Source organism: Lasioglossum baleicum, chromosome 4 (genome assembly GCF_051020765.1).
Source record: "Lasioglossum baleicum chromosome 4, iyLasBale1, whole genome shotgun sequence".
Classification (NCBI taxonomy): domain Eukaryota; kingdom Metazoa; phylum Arthropoda; class Insecta; order Hymenoptera; family Halictidae; genus Lasioglossum; species Lasioglossum baleicum.
The window spans coordinates 18,479,874-18,497,750 of record NC_134932.1 but is presented as its reverse complement, the minus strand read 5'-3'; the positions used below and the strand labels follow the sequence as shown (position 1 = coordinate 18,497,750).

The 17,877-nt window shown below is 40.6% G+C and overlaps 1 protein-coding gene across 6 annotated transcripts in view; it reads left to right on the top strand.

Moving 5' to 3' along the window:
* The window catches only part of LOC143207819 (agrin-like), a 580,688-nt gene that overhangs the window by 444,263 nt on the left and 118,548 nt on the right, over window positions 1-17,877 (top strand). The window lies entirely within an intron of this gene.

Sequence of the window (17,877 nt, the reverse complement as noted above, 5' to 3'; positions counted from 1 at the left end):
GTACGTACGGGTAGGTCGTCGACGGGCGACGTGGTGGTGTTGGCGGGTACCGATCTGCGGTCTGCGAGGGAAGGACCTAACCTCTCGTGGTAACCTCGTGCGAGAGCGGATCACTGTGTGTCTGTCTGTACGCTTGAGAGTCTGTGCTGCGAACGAGAGAGAATGAGAGAGAAAGAGAAACAGAGAGAGTCTAAGCCCCGATCGCCATATTGAGAGCGACTCGAGCGCCGCCGCCAGCGTTCCGACGTCGCGCCATTTTTCAGTCCGGACGAGCATTATTCAGAACTTTCTCCAAACTTCTCCTTTTTTCTTGGTTAAGGACGATGGGCGGTAAACTGTGGGCCAGAGTGGGTGCAAGGGAGGGTGGCAAAGTAATTGATGGTAGACCGAAAGAGATTAAGACTGACGGAACGGAGGAGGCGCGAGGGTGCAGACCAAAGAGAGAGTGAGAGAGAGAGAGGGCCAGGGGAGGAGAAAGTTTAGGTAACCGTACCGAATATGAAAGTTCCGACAGTAGCGAAACCGCAGTGGAATTTATGCGGCAGGCACGCGGCTAATCGCGTTAACCTTGCGCGGCCGGCTTAACTGCTTACGATGCAGGATTATATCCCGACTTCGTGTTACCGTTGTTCCCCTTGTTTTTTCTCCTCGAACCCATTCGCCGCGGATTACACGGTTCTTTCATTGTTTTACCTGAAAATTACACGCGGTTGAAGGGGGGAAGGGATAGACTGGTATAATATGCGACACAGCGTGGGTCGAATCAAATACGAGCGGAGTGCGGCAGACACGTGTCTGTTTCCTATAATCCGGCTGCGCTCGCGCGAGAACGCGCCCGAAGACCGCAACATGCTCGACCGACCGACCGGGCGGCCGACCGTCCCGTCAAACCTTAAACAGGCGACGTATTTGTACGGACGATATATTTGCGATTGGTCGTTACACCGTCGGTAATTCTCCTCCTTTGTGCCTGGGCCCGCCGCGTGTTTAATTAATCGATAATCCGGCTTTTAATTACCGGCCAACGACGGGGAAGAACGATGTTGACTCCGTTAATTGGCCGTGCCCGCGGATCAACGACGGCGAAATATTGACGATAAATTCCGTTGCACGTGCGCGCGCGATCCGTCAACGGATAAAGAGTCCCAGAGACCAGGTTGCTTTCAAAGGTTTCCGGCACTCCGGTGACTCTTTGAAGTCGGAGAAGGCTTTCCCGCGTCTTCGTTCGCCTGACCCCGTCTTTGTATCCGTATTTAGATTACGAGCACAGCCGCACGCAACCAAGCCCTCCTCCTCGTCAGAGCACATGCCTCCGCATCCTTTTGCCGAGGCATGCTTTCGAGAACGGCGAAAGTATGCCCGGACTCTTTCTCCGAATGGGCTTTGAAACCGCTCGGACCGCTGAGGCGCGCTAAAATCAAAAACATAATCCTCGTTGGGGTCGGCACGCTGCCGCCACGCTCGCAAATGGGTTCGAGGGCTCGCGAAAACTCGACGCGAATCGATGCGCTCTACAAGGATTCGGAGAAAGTTTGACAGATTGCGGGAAATCAACGGAACGTTCCGAGCACGCGCGCGTTGCAAAGCGGACCCTTTTAACGCGGTTTTTTAGAACGGGACGAACGTGCTGCAGCTCTTTTGCGCGGAGAACGCGCCGAAAAAATTCGGTGAGACGCTTATTTGCGAACGGATGTTTGCATACAATTAAAGCGTCGGGGAAAATTGAGGATATAAGAAATCGTTAGGTAGTCCATTGATGGTTGTGGGAAGTCTGATGTAATAGAGCGGGAGAATCGATTTTCTTTTGCATGATCCTATGAAAATATTTTCCCAAGAACGTTTAATGACATTTGAAAGAAACATAATTGCGTTTGTTTAGCTGATTTCAATTGCATCGCGTGGGTTGCCCCTTTCATTCACCGACAATCTTTTCATTGACACAATTTCACTAACACTTTTTATTTATTCACCGACATTAACAATTGAGAGTAAAATAATTATCGGTGAAATTATTGGCGGTGATTTGAACATGTCGATAAATAAACATTTCGGTGAAATCGTGTCGATGAAAACATTGTCGGCCACATGATCGTTGTCTGAAGCTAACTCGTGTCTGTTATGTACGAAGTTAGGCTATGGTTTTCTCTAATTTTCTTCTTGGTTTGTGAGTGTGTCTATGGCAGTCTAAACTGAAAGAGTGCTGTCAGTGAAAATGTCTTATTATATCGTCCTATTATCTCATGCGACGACGTGTTCTTCAGGATGTCCCAAAATTCCTTCAACAGCCGGAAATGGGAGGTTCCTGAGATCATTTGAAGCAACATTTTCTTCTGCAAAAATGGCGTCCGCGTCTTTGTTTAGGATTTATTAACGAAAAATACGGACCAATCAGAGCGCGCCGGATGTTTTTCGTTAATAACTCCTAAACAAAGCCGCGGATAACATTTTTCCAAAGGAAAATGTGGCTTCAAATGATCTCAGGAGTCTGTATAGATAATCTATTGTATAGATAGGAAGTCGCCTATTATAAATAGGCGTCGTCAACGGTTTTGTCACATATGGTGTCTATTCGTGTCAACGTCGGTCAAAATAAGGTTTTCGTAAAACAGTTCGATCAACTACGCTAACAAAAGTGAAGTGCAATTCTTTTTTTGAAAGCAGCCAACTGTTACAGGGGTCGATTCGCGAATCCCGAAATTCGCGAACCTCGGTCCCGACATTTCACGATGAAATTACCGTCGCGTCGTCGGCGAGACGGCAGTTTCCCGATATAGTTCGACAATAAAAGTCCACAGAAATAAACACTCTCCGTTCGTCGGAGAATTGAATCATCGAGCCAAAAAGCATCTTCGGTAACGAACATCATTCTTCATTTGGTGCGCGCGCGAGAGACCGGTACAGTCTTTAAGGAACGCTTTATCATCATCTGACAGTTTCGATAACGGTTCGCGGTCGCTAGTCGAGGTTCACAATTACAGAGCGGAGGTACGGCCAGATAAAAATCCGCGAAGACTCAATCCCGGATAATTGAGTTGATACGCAACGGGAACGGGGAGAGATGGGTACGGTGAAATCGATCGACGCTCGACGGCGCTTTAATTCGCAATCCGGGGGCCTTTAATTTATTCCTTCATAAATCTGTTTTCGGCCTCCGCTTCTGTGGTTGCTTTGAACGTTGCCCGCGCGAAACCTCGGCCTGTTGCCTTCCGCGAACGATTTTTGCGAACGACCGGTCACCGCAGACTCTCGACCAATCGGCACGCGAGTTATAATTCAACGACCGCCACACCGCCGGAAACGCTAAACGCGGCGGCCGGTCGTGCTGAACGATTTATACAAATAAGGGAATTCGTACAAATCTCATTAATGGATCCCCGATGGAAATCATTCGACATTGTTTTATGACGACGGCATTGTCATTTTCCAGCGGCGCCGGTGAAATCCAATTAGGGAGAGCCCGGAAATTCGGGGCACGCTGTCGGAACGGTGGGCCAGAGCGCGAATAAATGAGCTCGAAATGAGCGAGAATTATAAATGAGATGCGTCCCGAACGGCGAGCAAACGTTCAAACGCTCGTTCAAATGTTAATAATTAACCGGCCGAACAGCTCGGCCCCGAGTAATCGGATTTCGGACGTGGCGACCCCCGCGTCCTACGATCGGGAAGACGGATCGACTCCAGTTGCTTTTTCCGAGGAAACCTATGACGGAGATAATAGGGCGAGCTATACCGCGGTGGCCCAATTTTCTTAAAAACTTCCGTAGGGGAGATCGAGGCCATACGTTACCATTGCATTCAATTTTTTAGCCACCAAGAGGATGGAGTGTTGTCTAAGTTAAATTTTCTTGCACATTCGAACGCTAATTTTCTAGCTTCTTGTGGAAAAAGACCTAAATACATAGATGAACTTTTCAAAAGGTATTTGGCATAATCTTTTCTTCATGCTTATTAAAGACGATTCTGTTTTTTTTCTGTACCCTATTGTCCATCTTTTAGTTTTCTAATAAATCTAGACCAAGTCGTGTGACAGATATTCAAGTTACTAGCGATTGTTTTTATTTTTTTAAAAATAAAATACTAACTATATAATACTATAACTTATATACTCCCCATTTTGTGCGCCATAAAAACTCTGTGTTTCGAAATTGTTGGTAATATATTTTTCTGTTTTCCTGTTAAGCAGATCTTTTGTGTTTCTTGTTTCATTCACACACAGTTGTACTGAGCACTAGTTTACGACGCTGACGTGCTTCACAATAGTATGTTCAAGTTTGAAAATTCTCTCCGTAATAGTTCGTTCTCAGCAATGCACAACGGAAATGGACTGCAAACTATTTCCGAATTTATTCAAGTTCGACAGCCCGTGTGTCGTAAACCACTGCCGCACGCCACACGCTAAAACGTCGGTACGGTTCCCGAAATTAGATTTTAAGAGGACTTTGCAGTATTACCTGTCACCCCCACATTATGTTCTCGTGGGAACTTGCAGATTTTTCCTGCATATGCTCAAGCATTCCTAATTGGAAAACAAATGTTCCGTTGCTTTCTTAATACCCCAAGAATGAATTGCAGCAAGTGTTTTAAATTTACTGCTGGTCAAATGACCGGTTTCGCATTTTTTATTCTACAATTATTGAAATTTTAAAGATACTTTCATAAAGATTTCTCATTATTCTTCGTTCAATCTTGTTATTTTTACAAGGGGACACATACCATTTACAATCGAAGAAAGTCAGGATCATTTCAGGAGATTATACATATATGTATAATTTATTATAAACGACAGAAAGTTCCTCAAAATTTCTTAAGTGGTGCGACATTGACGTCTTTCCACTTCGAATAATTATAACGAACAGACCTCGAGTTGATTGCGTGAATACTTTTCGACAGTGGTGCACCTGAGACTCTCCGTATAGAATCATTAGCTTAGATTCCCCGAAAAAGCGAGGTTGCATTCATGATCGTCTTAGATCTCATTCCGCGGATTCGGCGTCGGAATCCTCTCGGTCTTGGCCCTGGAGAGGACGCGGTCCCGTCCGCGTTCTTGCGCGCTGGATCGCCGCCATATCTGCCGGTGTTACTTTGCAGAGGTCTCGCGCTCAGTTTGCTCTAAGAAAACGCGCGAATTATTTCCAGCGGCCTCGAAAAGTCGCCCTCCGGGCAAACGTTCCCGGAGCTAGCGCTGAAAGCTCACGTTCGGCGGACTCATTAGAAATCTCACGTATTTGGGTAAGAGCTTCCGCTCCGCGAGCTCGCTGACGAGACTCAAAGCTTTGACCGTTCGTACGTGTTCGCGAGCAGAGACGGCTGACTGTCTGCACGGGACGAGTCGTTGGAAATTGTTTCTAAAATACGTTTTACCGAGTTAAACTCCCCCTATCCAACGTCACGGCGCGTTCTCCTGTCTCGCTCCTGACTCCCCTTCGGCTCTTTCATTTATCCCGACCCCTCCCCCCCACACTTTCGCACGGTGAAATCCCTACGTGATCGACCACTGAGTGCGTTACTTCTCTTAGATAATTCCGTCGGTAATGACATATGTATTTTGCATTTGTATGTATTCTCCCTTATCAACATTATGTTGATGGACATCGTTTTTAAGGGAATAAATGTGAATTTTTAAATCACAAACGGGTTATTTCAAATGGTCTAGAGACTTCTGAGCCACTCTGTAGGTAATTTCTTGTAGTAGGAGTGAAACAAATATACAATTATTATCTTTAATTAGTTTCTGTCAACCAACAATTCATAAAAGTACACAATTTACTCATTTGTTTCTTTGTAAAGTAATACAGCACAATATTTGGTGGATCAGAAAATGTTCCCACACGTTTCCATGAAGTTCAAAGATAAATTTCATTTAACTAAATGGTTTAATATTTTACAATATTATGAATGATCTTACAAGGATCGTATGCTAAGAAAGGAGAAGATTGTGCTTATATTGAATTTTTAAAAATTTGTACACAACGATGAAAAAGTTAAAAGATTAAGTAATAGTTAGTGACTTCGATTTTACATCACAGCATAAATAAAAAAATTTGTTTGGTTTGTCTCGTGTGTTTTTGACCGTTCTGAGTACACACCGAGCTACAAAAAAAAGTAGACAGTTTTTAAACAATTAGAATTTGAACCGTCGAGCCATTTTTCGTAATTAAAATGGGCTTTGGACAAGTTAACGCGTTGCCTGTCAGACCAGTATCCCATACAGATATGATAAAGCCAAAACCCTGTCCAATAAAACGAGTCGACACAAGGAAATATGTTTCACAATAGTTTTTCTCTTAATATCTACGACTCTCACGAATCCTAATTACATGTAGCTTTATTCAATATCATAGCGGAAGGATTAATTTGCAGTTTTCAACCAAACATTGCGTCACTAACAAACAGTGAAAGCATAACAGACGAATCGCCAAATAAATGCTTCAATCTGTCCGGAAGTGGAAAATATATTGCTTTTTAGTTCAAAATATACAGAATAACGGTCGGATTTACTTTTAGCCACCGATATATCGACCATTTTTTTCTATCCTTTATATATTGTAGTTTTTGAATTCGTTCTTTCAAACAATTATTTTAAAATATTTCAGATTTAAAAGTGTATTCAGTATCAATTTAATTTAAACTTCAATCTAATTAGTATAATACACATTACTGGCTTATATTATATTCGCTTACATTATTACAATTGCAACGTACATGAGCTTAATCTTGGCACACTGCAAATGCTGCCACAATATTAATAAAATGTCACTTAAATGTAGATTAATTAAATTATGTTGACGCAAATCCAACAATGGTGGTACAGAGACGCTTCAGACAACAAAGAACTAATATTTTGAAATGTAATACACGTTCCACGTAAAGCATTGTTAATGTTATCTAGATTGTTTCTCAAAACTTGACAAATTACAGACACAAAAGTGAAACATATTCCATTAAACAAGAATTTTTACTTTCGACTAAATTTAACATTCAGCCATAATAAACATATTAATATAGAAATGAATACATTTGTTTTTTCATAATGTACATAATGAGTAAATTGGATACGGGTTTAACCATTTTTTTGGCAATGTCTATCTTCATATTCATCGTACGAAATATTAAAAAGTCTTCTAAAGTTTTGTCGTGCTACTTACATTTCTTTACAACAGAGGTAGACAGTCTATTATTTTATATTTGAAATCCGTGATATTGAGACCTGTCGAGTGGCGTGCTTCAGCTATTATACGCGGGTAGTAGTGTTGCCTGATTATAGTCAGACGCGTTAGACTATTCCTCTCTAATAGCACAGGTATTCGCTGCATTTTCAAACTCGATTTTCCGAGAAACGAGGCGTCAAACGAAAATATGTTATTCCTTGTTTCGACTCATTTTTACATGTAGAATCATCCCCTGCCCAATTGTAGCACCCAATGGCAACGCTATGTACAAAATACTATTTTCCGGATTTAATATACATATGTATGCTCAAATAATTGTTTCAATAATTTCGATTTGGACCGAATATTTTCTGCCAGGGGTTACAATACAATGCTTTCAACACCCACTTATTTATCCATTTTTGTAAAAATCGTGCGAAATTACGAATTTAATCAAGTTTTCGCGGAGTGGTTTCCGTGTAGGATGCGTCCCGCTTTAAACCAGCGTTTTTCATCCGCGCGGGACGGAAAATCACGCTGATACGAGAAAGAAGAAGCAACTCGTGCTCGGCGCGCGGACGCATAAAGAAAAGAGCACGGAAGTGGGTGATGGAGATGGTACGGTCGAGGCAGAAGTGACGGCAAGATTGCGCAATGCTCGATACAATAAATCGGGCCGGATGCACTTACGCTAGTCCCGTGCAAGGGGTTGAGGGGGCAACACGAGGGGGCGAGGCAAGAAATCGGCCGAGTCGCTGCCTCACCGGTGGCTCGGATAAGCCATAAATAAACGAGCACACCCGATATAAGCGGGAACGTTTATGGCGGCCGCATACACGGCGTGCAGAGCCCTCGTGCAGCTTGCCCAGACACAAACTACTCTTTAAAGTTGCACGAGCCGAGATCTAAGAGCCCGCGCGGCACACCTACTTCGCCCCCTTTTTTTAACGTTTTTATTATGCCGCACGCGCGTGCGGCTCGGTATACGACCGAATTAGAGCCTTGTGCTAGTAACAAAAGTTTTTTGCGACCCTCAGTTGTATTCTACAAAATTGTATTTCTAAATTTTCGAAAAAAATTGTATTCTACACGTTTGCTTTATTTTTTCAAGTAGAATCGTCCGTTCCTCTTCGGTTAGGCCACGAATGCTGGGGAGCTTATTGTAAATGAAAACAAAAACATTGCATCGCGATATGGTAGAATGATTAATGAAATAAAAGCAACAAAACTCATCGTTCATCACTAAACAATTGATCGTTTTAAAAAAAAGATAGGTATGTTAACTGGCTATTGTTTTGTTAATCGAATTATTCAATCCACTCGTATAATTTAACAACTGAAGCAATCTTTCAATTGAAGTTGGAGCAACCTTTCACTCGAAATTGAAACACTTTTCGAATGAAAAATCTAGCTGCGCTGAATAGGTACTATCCTTCTATAAAGTATTGATGATTGGAAACTACAAATACACGTTTGGCAACATTGTAAAATTTATCATATGAACAAGATCTACGTATTTCCCTGAACACTTAATTACAACAAAGATTTCACATTACTTGAGTGCGAAAAAATGTCTAAAAATTAAGAAAACGGGGCCGTATTACGTGAGAACTTCGTTCGGATATTTCTGGTAGTTCCAAAGTTATGCTAAAATGTTACTAAATTCTGCGTTGCGGGATAGGATGGCGCACCGAGTAAATTTTCAGCGAATTAAAAATCCAGTTCGGGGGCGTACGTTCGAATGCCACCGAGCTCGTATTATACCGCGCGTTGTCCTTGTAACCGCCGGGATACGTTTCCATTAAAATGTAATGACGCGCGGGACGACCGCGCTGGAAATTTAGAAAGCTTCGCGTTAACGAGAGACAAGGGGGTGGTTTTCTCAGCCGAGATCGGGCAAACACGGCCACTTGCTCTGCCAGCGGGAAATCGATACGAGTCGAGTGCATCGAACGCCCTCAGATTATTTCCAGGGACAGTGTAATGGCTAATAGTGACAAAAACGGCCCGGTGAATGGTGGTTGTTATGGTTTTACTGTCTGGAGACATTGCTGCTTTCGTTCCAGTTTTAGGAGCGAGTAAATGTTTGACTTTATAGTACTTTGCCGTTTCGGTACACGAATATGAACCATTGTTTACTTATTTGACGTAAACTGAACTTTATGCTACTCTACTTTACTGTTTGGCCATAAACAGACTGTTAGGCTTTCGAGCGCAAACGGATTACGCTTTAGCTGTTTGACATGTATCCATACTCTACTCAACCGATTGCAAACACATTTTGATTACCGCTGTTTTGTTCCTGCTTAGCTCATTGTTTTAGTTCATTGTTTTATTTGGCTGATGGAAAAATTTCATTCACTATTAACGTTTGAAATAATATTGGGTTGTCCGGAAACACATTGTTGTTTCAGCATACAGTTTATGGATAGCAGAGTAGGGCAATAACCAACTGATATTTAAAAATGACTAGTAGTCATAGAAAATTAGACATTAGTCAAAACTTTTTGATTAGTTAGTGATAACTAATTAATAATATTAATGTATGTTAATCGCACAATAGTGACTGATGACTAGGCATTGATGACTGATCATCAACTACTAATTTTCGTTTTTGATTACTTAGATTAAATTGATTTTAGAGCTGTGACTAACTATTTGCCATTTAGTTATCACTAACTAATCTGACATTCGAAAAGACTATTAGTCATTTTTAAATATTAGTTGATTATTGTCCTACTCTGATGGATAGGGTGGTTTTGCTTAAAATAAATTTACGTAGCTGAAGTAACTTTCACTACATTCTATATAATTTTACGAACAGGAACTGCTTTACATAGGTTTTTCCAGTAAGCTAAAATAAAAGTTTTTAATAAACTTCGTTCCATATCTTTTCTTCGTAACACTAGTCACTTTTCACAATTCAGTAAGAGTGTTGTAATAACAAAGTTACGAAGTTAGTTACCGAACAATTTTGGTCAGAGGTCACAGTTTTCAGTGGTTATCACTCCAAATATCATTTTCGGGGGGGAAGTGTGTCATTTGAAAATCGTGTTAATGTAAACCAGTAGGTGACTGTGACCAGTGGTCAGTGCATGTTACAACGTTGCATGCATTTCAATCGAGAAAATCAAATTTTATGTGAACGTTCACGAGACTCGCGGCCGTTTCGACTATTATTAACACGTGTTACACGGCGTCACACTCGATAAGTCATCGGTGCGTTGAAATTCACAACCACATCTAACAATCGAGAATATTATCCCTGACAGATAGTGCTCGGTCAGAGCCATTTGTTATCTCCGGAGAAATTAAATGAATCCTATCTGTACAAATATAATTGCAAATTTAAAGATAATTAGAAAAACACGTTAATCAAATAGCAGATTACGAAGAAAATATTTTCGCAGTTCCGAGTTTAACTTTTTAATTTTATACATTGCAAAAACGAACCAGTCTTAGACACGTTAATTTTTTTATTGTTCCTAATTCAGCGAATGTGCATTCAATTAATTCGCCAGAAACTGAACATATGATGTTTTTCCAAGAGTTCATCATAATTGAAGTGTGCAATCTGTCTTAAGAATTCGCCTAACTGTTTCTAAACAGCTAGCAAACTGTATATTGACAGTAAACGCGTCAATGAACAAATGTTCTACAACCAATGCTAACATGTAGGATATTTAGTTCGCCCGATGTGAAGCATTTTTGCCACAGTTCGTGTAGCCATAACCGTCGAGCGCGTTCGATACGAGGGTGCCCGCGGCGTAGAGCTAATTTTTCTTTCGAGTGCCGTAATACCGGGCGTTTTTTCTATTACAGCGAGAGATCGAAACCCGGCGGGGCAATATCGTCCGGTTATTAGTTAACGTGGATATGGGGGATAAAGACCGAGTGAAATTTCTACGGGAAATGGACCAGGATCCGCGGCTCTGACCTCGTCCTGCAAGCACACGCACGCACGGAATGGCACGGCATGGTTCCATTCAGATTCGATAACAACAATTCCTTGCGGCGGGGCGCTTGTAATTGAATTTTTAAAAATGCTTCGTGGCCGTTTCATTTTTAAAAGCGTCGCCGACCGGTATACGGTCACTCTTTCTATTATTTTTATTGTTGCCACTATCGTAGCAGCAACGGCGAAAGTATAGGCGAAACAATAATGGCAGTCCACTTGCGGATAAAACGAAGAACAGAGAGAAACCCGAGGCCGGGGACTGCGTGCTGCGGAAAATAATTCCCAAGCAGGAGGGATGCGTCTGAATGCAGAATGAAATGAAAACTTTTGTCGTTTGCATTCACTCTCGACTTTTATCGCGGAAATCCGTGGATATCCGCCGACACGGTTCGCAAAGCTTTTATGAATTTTCGCTCCATTTATACGATTTCTGGCCCGCCCGCTCTTTTAGCGACTACGCTGCTCCCGGAACCACGAGTGCACGCGACGCCGTAAACGGCCGCGTATAATTTCCTGTAATCGCGCGGCTCGATGAAACTCCTTTTACTCGTCCGTTTCGCCTCCAGGAAGAACAATGCCCACTCTTCTCTTCGCCTCGTTTGCCTCCTCGACGACGCGACCGAGGAAACAAGAACACCGAGAGCTGATTTCGCGTCCTTCGTTCGATTTCTTGCGCTTTGCAACAGGTCCGCGGGCCGGACGATTTGCTTAAACACGGGGACAGAACTGGAACCACGAAAGTTTTTCGTTCGTGCAATTACACTTATTTATAGTTGTTAATACAGTGGAACCTCGATTATCCAAAGGTTACTGTTGTGTCTTGTCAGTGCTCTACTGCAATTAGCGAGCCGCTAGGGAACACCCCTCATGAAGACGTAATGAAGGAAATAGTCGAATTTTCGGATAACAATAACTTTAACCCTCATACGTTCCTCAGGGTGAAAATTCATCTATTTACTATTCTTACATACTGTAAAATAATTCATCTCTTTCTGTATGTAATTCCCTCCACCAAATATCGAAAAGATTTCTTAATGAGGGCAACGCCCATAGACGATACTACAGAAACGCGAGATATAAACATTTTGGTCCCTCTTCTTCTTTCGAAGTTGTCCGCTGCTTATGGGGGTTGTATAGGTACAATTTTTTATTAGAAGATCGAAAAATGCGTTTACCGTAGAAATGAGTAGGTGCAATTTAAAGCAACAGCAGATTAAAACAAGAAGTTCGGACGAGAGATTAAAACAATGACATTTCTACTTGGCAAGCAATTACTGTTTTGCATAGAAGTTCGAGAAGAGGTGCTACGAATTAATTTCCCAATATAAATGTAAAATTTGTAATGTAAACATATATGAATTGTCGCAGCAAAGTAACAATAGTTTCTCATGGAAAATTGAATGTTCGTTTGACGAAACAGTAGACGGAATTCATTTATCAAGTAGCTCGACTGCCCTGCAACAGGCTTCTGTTTTTCTGTTGTTGTTTCACACGAGTAAGCAGCATGAAGGCATTTTTCCTGGAGGTCCCGTAATTGCGAAATCGGGCGTCGTATCGGACTGTTTGTGGCCGATTGTTCTTGTCCCCGGTCGGATTCGACGTTATCGAGAAAACAGTATTTCGAAAGGTGAAACTGGTAGAGTGAAACTAGGTCTCTTGTAAAACAGGATTTCACGTCGAACGAAACGGATGTTTTAGCCTCTGAAACCAATTTCTACTTAAAAATGAAACTTTCAATCTTTCTATTTTGCGCGCTTCCCTAGAAATTTAACATTTATTCAATATAATCCCTTAATATATTTATTTCAATTCAATAAGCACAATATTCCTAAAAGCCACAAAAATTGAGACTTGTTATAGTTCGTGTATTAAGTCATATGTTATTTACTCATAGATTTCACACTGATAAACTGTTGCATTCACTAAGCTGTGAATTTTATAAAACAGCAAACTAAATGATTTTGCTGTTCCATAAATTGTGTTTATATTAAATGCTTCAAGAAAACTTATCTCAAAGACAAAAGACAATATTAGTTCATGTGTATTTAACTTATAAGTTAATTCTAGTGACTCCTTAAATTGTTTATTGTTTCCGAATCATATTCTTTAAATTTACAATGCTCATCCATGAACGAATAGAGAATTTCATTTTCTGGGATTTTTATATGATTTAAAAATTAAAATATTGACAAATTGAATAGTTATACACAAGCTTTGAAATTGTGTGTCCGATTACTTCAAAGATAATTAATTATTTCAGGAGTAATTAGGGTAATGGGTGAAGCGATTCATTTACCTCTTAGCTTCAAAAGATTTTCTACTCGAGCAACAATTACTAAAAAAGTTTTCTCTCCGAGCATTGAAATCCTTATGAAAATCTCCCTCGCTCGCTAATCGCAACAGCATACGAGCCAACAATGTCGTTTCAAGTGGCCCTTGCTATAATCGGCATCGTTCTGTTGCGAAGAGGTCGTATGAAAGCTGCTCCGTCGCGCATGAGGCAGAAATAAAAATTAATCTCGACCTGAGATCGCAGAAAGTCGCTTTCTTTGGAGCCGGACTTTCCCCGTTCAATCTCCCATAACATCCTCAGCGCGATAAATTGTAATTATTTTCTTGGTACTCCAACAGGCAGAACGATGATTTTCCGTTTTACCCTATTGTAAAAACTTGAAACGCGGCGAATTATCGGATTTCAAGCAACATGCGCCGCGTCTTAAGCTGAGACCACACGTGCATTCAATATGCAAGGTATTCTGAAACTACGGGGTGAAAAGAAACGTGCATATTTCTATACACGTTCGCAAGTCACTGGACTTTTGCCCTAAAGAAAATCTTGATTATGCTGCAATTCCTACCGCAAGTGCTCAAAGCAGTCTTGTATTGCACTACTGTTATTTAATATTTTTCTGAATTAAAAAAATTTTTTTAAGATATCGTTATATTGTTTCTTACTCATTAAAATTCTTAAGGGAAGAAATAAATGTCTATGTAGCTCCTATATTTCGAAATTAATGCACACAATTTTTATGTTGCATAAAAATCTGTAGTCTCTAAATACAAATTTAAACATGTTGCGAATTAGGACAACATTTTTGCAAAGAAGTTCTTAACAAATAAATGGTACCTTTAGTCACACAGAATTTCATTTAATGCGTATGATAAGAAATAATTAAAAATGAGATATTCACATTAATTAGAGTATCGAAAAAATGTGCAACATAGAGAAGACATTTCGATAAAATTTAAAAAATAAATGGTACCTATGATCACATTGAATTTCAACCATTTTTTCCATTGATTAAAATACGAACACTTAGGAAAGACATTTTTCATTTCACTTTTGACAAATGTATGATACTTTGATAAGTGTCTGCGAGCGACATTTGTCAAAATCCTTCACCAAAAAATAAGATCCCTGTGACTCGTGTGACCAGTGCCTCAGGGTTGAAGATTACGGGGGTGGCACGATCTTATCGACCACGGAGGGAGGGGAAGGGGGTAAGAAAGAAACGGAGACCGTCGACGAGCAAAAGGGAAGGTGGACGACCGTGTCGTTGGCTAAGGAGAAATGCAAAAGTAATCATCACCCTGGTTTCTTGGTTCGAGCCCCGATCGACCGGTCTGGCTGGTCACGAGGAGCTGAAATTAAGGGGGATCACGCGACCCACCAGCATCGCCACGATATTACGCGCCTTCAGGGCCGTATTATCGAATTAAACCGGGTACGGTGGTGCTGTACACCTTCTCCCCATCTGAACCCACCCCCCTGTCGGACACGGAAAGATTGCGGAGATCGCGTGACGCGAATAAGAATCGGCGTTAATTGTAATACGAGACGCGTCCCGGAGTCTGTTGGCGTTTCTTCCCGTAGCGATTCGTTTTGATTTATGGAACCCGCTCGACAATTGATAAGAAACTGCAATTTCGCCTCGAATTTCTCGCAGGAGGTGCAAACGATTCGGCTATGTTACTGCGATATTCCTCGTGAATTCAACGATTCTTTATTGTAGTAAACTGAGATGAACTATGGAACGTGATCAGTTCAGATTGTTCTGTTGTTAATAGGCTGACCGAAAAATTGTTATCCGATGTAGCACAGCTCGGGCAGACCTTCAACCCTTAAGATCAACTAATAAGCATTGTACCTCTTAAGGGTCAATGTTTTATCAAACCTTGTAGCCGATATTGAGATGAATTCAAATTACCTTGATAACTCGGAAAAATATGTGACATTGAATTTACTATTATATTATACAGGGTGTCTCAGCTGATGGAGGCCACCTAAATATCTCCTTTATTTTTAATGGCACAAAAAATATTTATGGCATAATTTAAATGGTATCGAAGGAGGAATATCAGAGAAGAACAATTTCTTTCGTTCGGTTATTTTTTCATAGTTTTTTCAAGGTCATCATTATTTTTTTTCTATCGGGAAAACTTTATTTTTATTCCATTTTATAGCGGCTGAAAAAATACATTTGAATATGCTTAAGTCATTAACGAGAAGGGATAAACAAAAATGTTCTCCCGATAAAAAATAACGATGACCTTGAAAAAACTGAAAAAATAACTGGACAAAAAAAATTGTTCTTCTATGATATTAATGTGCCATTCAAAATAAAGGAGATATTTAGGTGGCCTCCTTCAACTGAGACACCTTGTATATTATCTCACAAAAAAATTCTATTGTGTATAATACAACCTGGTTCATGCATTTGTCAATAGAAAATAGTATGATGATCCAATTTGTGAAAAAAACTCGTATAATGATCGATAATCACTTTCAAACACCTAACAACATAATCGTTTCGAAAACCAGACTATATATAAATATTGTGTATTTACAACGTTTTTGTCAAGTGTGAATACAATCCAAACTTTGAAACAGCGCACAGTATGTTTCCGATACATTGGAGCAATAATACTGTGGGTAACATTTAAATACGTCAACAAACACGTGTTTGCCAATAAACCAGAAGCGAATGAAACATTGTAAATACAGTGGTAAATCTTCAATATACCTCCGATACCTGTCAAACATGAAGAACGTGCGCGCTCCCAGTGTAATAACATTGCAAAGATGATGTAACAACAGATACACGATAGTTCCGGTGGCTTCGTATCTTTATAAATTGCCTTCCAATTATTTCGATTTGCATAAACATTGGAGTGTTTACCTATAACTAGTTTGTGGACGTTTATGCAGTTTCCAATTTGCGCAAACGAGTTTCCAAAGATCGACGTCGAAAACCCATTCTGAAAAGTGTCAATATATTGTATATTCGGGGCATCGTGCAACATATAAATTTCATCAAACTGCATTGTGTCATTTATTCCGTTGTTTTTCAAAGGGATAATATCGTATTAAAAATTTCCACGCCGAACAAAACAAATGGGAAACTGCAAAGGATAAAATAAAAGCTTTGAAAAATCATTATTTTCGCTTTTTGAGTCCGTATTGAAAAATGATTCCCTCCCCGATTTAAACCGTCCGCTGTTTTTCAATCCTTCGTCGTTTGTAAAATAAAGCGAGGGAAGTTATTGTTCGAAACGCAGTGGAGAACAGTAGTTGTAAATCGACGGTTTCCACGAATTTTTCTCATTCGCCTTTGCCATCTAATCATCCATGTAGTCGCGGGCTGCCGTTACGTTTTTTGATATGAATATTCATTTACTCTTCTCGAAACAAATGACACGACATTCAGTTTACTATATTTCTTAAGCGAATTTGAAATTTTCTTTATTGCATGGTTACCTTCTATCTTGTATTCTCTCCCCAGTCTACTGAAGGCGGTAGACTCGTTTCTCATTTCTCGATAATACAAACACGGGGGTTTTTCAAAAGTCCTATTTTTTCGTTTGCGAGGCGTAATTTGCATTATTCGGCAGCATACTGTTTTCATAGCTACATGCTGCCGAATAATGCAAATTACGCCACGTAAACGAGAAAATAGGACTTTTGAGGGAGATAGCGCCCTAGATCGATCTTTTATCTAGCGTTTTTAACTACTGAAAACCCCTGTGTTTGTATTATCGAGAAATGAGAAGGCGAATCCCGCATCCTTGCAATCCTGGTAAAAGGAGCCTACTCCCGTAAGACTCCACTGAGCTTGGAGCACTACATGGTGGGGGAAGAACATGTTCAAGTCTGTGGTTGTCAGGAAAAACGCCGCATAGGCGTATAGGATTTACATATTTACCAGAAAAAAGTCACGAAAATAAACTCGGAAGGCTCAAACAAATAATGCAATTTAACCGACGTCCTATGTCAAACCATAAGTGATCAAAACTTTAAACGGCAATATCTCGAAAGCGAAAGTATGTGACTATGCGGCGTTCTTCCAGACAACCACAGAAGTCTAACAGATTTAGCGAAGGGTAAAGCCGAGGTGGTCCAAAATGCCCATAGACCAAATTAAACGGCCAGTGCGCCATTCCATAGTGCCACGAGAAAGATCATATAGTGTAAAATTTTAACTCTATAACTCAATCTTTGAAGGCTAGTTATGGGGTAAAATGGAAAAAATTAGTTTCTGACTTTAAGAGCAACATTTATATTTTTACAGTATGAGTGTAGGGTTATATGTATTGCTCATGAACTTTCCGATTTTTGATGAGGTACCTCGTGATGAAGAAAAAAATACAAACCGCCTTTTTCAACGTACCTCCCGCGAGCATTATGTACCAATTATAAAGATGAGTATAAATCGTGACATTTGGGCGGAGATCCTCGAGGTAGGGTGACATTCGACCGGTTCGCATGGCGAA